Source organism: Crocodylus porosus, unplaced genomic scaffold (assembly GCF_001723895.1).
Source record: "Crocodylus porosus isolate Cpor-Errol unplaced genomic scaffold, CroPor_comp1, whole genome shotgun sequence".
Classification (NCBI taxonomy): Eukaryota; Metazoa; Chordata; order Crocodylia; family Crocodylidae; genus Crocodylus; species Crocodylus porosus.
Window position 1 is genome coordinate 157973733 of NW_017728906.1, and position 5833 is coordinate 157979565.

Consider the following 5833-nt stretch of genomic DNA (forward strand, 5'->3'; position numbering starts at 1 on the left):
TGTGACTGTGCATTTGTCAATGCTGCAGTCCCTCAGCTTGCCCACCAGAATTGGGTGGGACACTGTGTCGAAGGCCTTCTGGAAGTCCAAGAAGATGACATGGACTTCCTCCTTCACATCTAAGCTCTTTGTTACCTGGTCATAGAAAAAGACCAGGTTAGTCAGACAGGATCGGACTTGCACAAACCCATGCTGATTACCGCTCAACCTCACTTCCCCTGCAGGGCTCTCACAAATGTGGCCCTTGATAATTTTTTCAAAGACCTTCCCCAGGATAGAAGTGAGGCTGACTGGCTTGTAGTTTCCAGGCTCTTCCTTCCTCCTCTTCTTGAAAATAGGGACCACATTGGCCTTTTTCCAGTCCTCAGGGACTTGGCCCGAGCACCAGGAGTCCTCGAACAGCCGTACCAAAGGCTCTGCAATGACACCAGCCACTCCCCTCAGCACCTGTGGATGAAAGTCATCCGGGCCTGCTGACCTGGACACATCTAAGCCCTCCAAGTAATCCTTAACTAGGTCTGAACTAACTATCGGGGGACTCGCATCCTTCCCGGGCCTCTCTATGCTGTCACCCAAGAGCACCCCATTGTCAGCAGACAGGAACACAGAGGCAAAGAACTTGTTGAAGAGTTCTGCCTTCTCTCATGCATCCGTCACCAACTGCCCTGCCCCACTCTGCTCTGCCCTACCCTGCCCCATAGGGGTCCAATGTTACCCCGAGACTTCTTCTTGCTACCTATATACTTGAAGAAGGACTTTTTGTTATCCTTAATCCCAGAAGCTAATCTAAGCTCCAGTGCTGCTTTCGCCTTCCTCACCAAATCCCTACAAGCTCGGGTCAGGTAGGTGTACTCCTCCTTTGTCCCTGTCCCCGGCTTCTACCGCCCGTACGCTTTTTTCTTTGCCCTCAGGCCAGCCTGGATATCCGCACTCAGCCATGAAGGTTTCTTGGACCCTTTTCCCGCCTGCTGCGCCCCAAAGATAGCCTCCTTGAGGAAGGACCACCTTTCCTGGACCCCCATACTAGCTACCCCCTGGGCTCCGAGTGTCTCACCGACTACTGCCCTGAGCACATCAAGTTGGCTTTCCTAAAGTCAAGCATTTGTGCTGTGCTAGTTATCCTCCCCACCATTCTCTGAATAGCAAACTGGATCATTTCATGACCAGTGTCCCCTAGCCTCTCTTGTACTAGCACCTCTCCCACCAGGTCGTCCCCAGAGGCTAACACCAGATCCAGTATGGTGTTTTCCCTAGTGGGCATATGTACCTCCTGCACGAGGTGTAGGTCCTCTACGCATGTCAGGAACCTTCATGAGTGGCTAGACCTGGCCAACTGCTCCTCCCAGTTGATGTCAGGGTAATTCATATCACCCATGACCACAACATCCTTTGCACACACGGCCTCCCCCAGCTGCCTGGAGAATTTCAGATCCAGCTCTTCCTCCTGATGTGGTGGCCTGTAGTAAACCCCTACCACCAGATCCCTCTCCCCCCATCCTCCATGGAGCTTGACCCACAGAGTCTCAGTTAAGCCTTCCTCTGGTCCCATTTGAAAGGTAGAACTGGTATACTGTTCCCTAACATAGAGCGCAACCCTCCAATTTTTCCCCTTCCTATCTCTTCTAAGCAACCTATAGCCCTCTATGTCTACTGCCCAGTCAAAAGTTTCATCCTACCATGTCTCCACTAGGCCAACCAGGTCGATTTTACTACTTGCAAGCAGGAGAGCAAGCTCCTCCTGCTTGTTCCCTATGCTTCCTGCATTAGTGAAGAGACACCTTAATACCCCTGTGGGAGCACATTATGCATGAATATTCTGTATTATCTCTCATGTATAAAACAACAAACTTCTCATGTATAAAACAACAAACTAGACAAAAATAAATCACGGTGGTTTCATTAGTCAAGTAGTCCTTAGAATTAAATGGACTTTTTTCATATTTGTAAAAAAAAAAAAAAAAAAATCTAGCCTCTTGAGCATTTTGACAGTGCATCCAATACGTCATCTCCACATCTGACTTAAAGTTCACCTGGGTTAATGTTTTTAGCTAGAGTCAAAAACATTCTGCCGAGCTGTGAAATAGGAGCTACATTATGGGCATGTCTACACATGCATTTACGCCAGCTTACATGCATTGTGAGTAAGCGGGAAATAGGCTGGCATCTACATGTGCAGGCGTTAAAGCACATTAATCTTGTGTGTGGACTGATTTGGGACTAAAGGTAGTCCCAAGTCAGCCCATACACAGTGTTACTGAGCAGTAAGGAGTCTGCATATGTGTTACTGTGCAGTAACTAGTCAGGCATAAATTTGATATCCGCATGATGCAGGTATCAGATTTATGCTCAAGTTGGCATAAATTGCCATATTTAATGTGCAGTAAAGATGTGCACATATACACATGTGCCCATACTGTGCAGTATTTACAGTTACTGCGCAGTAAATGTGCCCTCTGAGGAGCAGCAAACAAACAGAAGAATTGTAGAAGAAAGGATAGTTTGATTAGTAGAACATCAAGGTCATCCAGAAAGAGAAAAGGTGGAATGAAGAGTTTGGAAGGAATCAAGTACATTATAATGATCCAAGACAATTGACCCCCTCACTGCTGCCTGAATACAAAAGGTTGCTGCCACTGTCAGGTAGTTAGTTTTAAATTTTGGGTGGAGGAGGGTGCAACTGCACCACTGCACACTTCCTGAAAACTTCCCTGATGGGCATCATGGGTTGTATATCTACAGGCTGGCAAATTCTGACAAAGTTAAACAGAGCATGGCTTTGCTATACAACTGCTCCACAGAAACTGACATGTAAAACTAAACCATGGCACTTCACCCCTCCTTTACACCTCAGGGCTAAGAGGTGTAATTTAGCTTCCACATACCATGGGGAAAACACAAAAACATAGGCCCATGCTGTAGCGCACCTGATGTATAGTACTTCCCCTTTATCTCACAGTATTTCATCCACTTATACCCATATTCTTTCCAAATCGCATTAACTCCTGAACAAAATCTGCTTTCTGATAAAACACTGAGGCGAAGCTGAGATCCCTGCAGAAGGGGACTGTCTGTATACTCTCTGGGGTCATTTTTATTTCAAGACTGTGGCTCAGCTGCGATGGGAGAATGGAGAACAGCCACCCCTAGACAATTATATAGTTTCATTGGTACAGCATTCCTTTGGGAAGTGAGATAAAGGAGTTCAAATCCCCTCAGGATGAGTATTGTTGAGATGCAGCTTTGACCTCAGCTTTCTGATATCCTAGCTGAAAGCTCTAATCCTGGCTGGTGGGCAAGACTTGGCACCACTACTACTTTTGAGAAGAATTTGGTGCTATCAGTCTAAATGAATGGTGAAACTCTGCAGAGGTCTAAGAGGAGGTTGGAGGCCTCTTGGGACAAATATGAATTGCTCTGGAGCTTAGGGGGACAGTCAGTTTTCAAAGTCCATGCCACAGGCCACTTATTTGCAGGTGTACTGCCCCATGCACTTGTGTGATTCTGGAGCCTCTTAGAGTCCCAAATGGAGGCATAGAGTTATAACTAACTCTTTTGGTGTCCTAGGCATGGGGGAGGGAGGAATGTTGTGCCAGAGTGGGGGGAGAAGAGTTACCAGAAAGTCTTCTCTAGCTCCAGAGACTCAAAGATGCCACATTCTGGCTACAGCAGCCAACCCAGCAGGAAGGCAGAGCTGGTGCTGCTGCTGCTGCAGTGGGCTCAAAAGCTGCTGCTGCTGTAGGTTTTTGAGGAGACACTCTTCCAGTGTCCTTAAATCAGTTCCCTTTATGCCACTGTGAAACTACATAGTAGCTTTAGGAAGATGATGAGTTTTTGAGGTGTTGGCATTGAGGCAATTTGAATGACTTACATCTCTTACTCCCACTGAGATGTCTATTGAGACCATTTAAATCTGACCCAGAGTCACTTTTATTTCTATTAATCATTCTTGATTTTCAGATGATCTGGCTGATATTCCTGCTAAATTCATCTTTTTTGTCCAAAAAGATCTTTTTATTTCTATTTAAAGACTGTATTACAGAAAAGAACCCAAGTTCCCACAGTAAATGTCCATTATCTATCTAGTATCCCACAGGAGACTCAAAGAAAGCTTCAACTCGCACCTTGGCAAAATAGAAAGGGAAAAAGCAGCTAAGAGAAAAATTGAGATCAGAGAGAATTTTCCTTCCATTGCCCAGATCTCTCCAAAAGATTGTCATTTAACACCTTTAGTTGCTAGGCATTGTATATAACAGATATACATGCGTGGAATAGAAATAATACCCAGCTCTTATATAGCACTTTTCATTAAGGAATCATAAAGTGCTTTATAAAGTTGGGTTGAATTTTGCGCTTATTCACCACATGCTAATCCAGAATAGAATGATTGCAAAAAGAGTTGGTGTCCATGTGTCAGAATTTCTACCATACGTATTATTCAAAAAAATCCTTCATTTTTATTTTCTAAAATCATGCCAGTGTTTAAGGTCAGGAGAAAGAATTGTATGTTTTATTGGTGATTCATGCTAGCTCTTATTTCATTTGCCCAAAGTGGTTGACTGAATGATTCAAATCCAAACAAAAAATAAATGCAGACTAAATTTAGAATCCCAGACTATTTCATGCATCTGGTTTTGTCCATTAAGATACTAGGAGTGGAGGAAGAGGAGGAGGATTCCCCCCGCCCCATCTTTAGAAAATAAAAAGTTTCTGCAGTCTGCTACTCTGTCTAGACTAACAAGGTATTCATCATACTGTATTGGATAGGTCATGTTTAAATCTTTGCCAACAATGTTCTGCTTCTAATGGCAGAAAGAATAGTAGTTCCACAATATCTTGGCAGATGAAGATACGCAAGTCGAGACACTACACTTCAAAATCTTTTTTGCCACGGTAATTAATGCCACCAAGGAAAAGAAAGATCTGAAGTGATACTGTAAATATTTCTGCTGCTTTTCTATAGGTGCCAGTCATCAAAATAATAAAGTAATGCCTGCTACCCAGGAGATTTGCATTCAATCTTTCTCACTGAGGCTGACATAACACAAGTAGAATACTTGGGGCTTTGTTACACATTGCACTCTGAGCTGCTCAAATGTCGATGGGTGTTAGTGCTAGCTTGAGTTTAGGAAAGTCATATGGTCAAGCCAGCAGGGGCCTTGAGGGCTGAATGGTAAGAACTCCCTCCCTACCGTTCTCCTCCCCCACCATTCCAGACATCCCCTCTGGCCTCCCCCACCCTAGCCCCCGTGGTTTACCCATGCTTCCCATGTCTCCCAGCTTAAATGTGGCTGCCCACCTGCCCAGGGAGCAGCAGTAGTGAGGGCTGGGCAGGCAGATTCCTCCTTCTGGGCCCACTCCCCCAGGACATCCCAGCAGCCAAAAGTAAGCAAGGGGGAGGTGACTGGGGATCTGGGGTGCAGCAGGCAGATCAGAGTTAGTGGGGAAAGGGGTGGGTGCGTGTTCACAGTAGTGTGTAGCCTAGTGTGGGTATCTTGGATTAGAGATAAACCTGCCCTGGAGTGGCATAACTTTTGACTGCCTAAAGGGTCCTTAAAACTATTTGCAAGTGGACAATCCAGGGGTTAACAGCTCCAAGAGCTGCATAAAATTCACATGCAACAAGGCCCTTAGTCTTCAAGGGAAGGGAACTTTTTATCCCCTAGTGAACCATTGATATAAGATTTAGCATTTTATTATGCCTGTAAAACACAACAGGGGAATACCAGGGCAAATATATAATTAAATTATTTCATAGATTTCATAGATTTCATAGACATTAGGGCTGGAAGGGACCTCGGGAGATCATCGAGTCCAGCCCCCTGCCCAAAGGGCA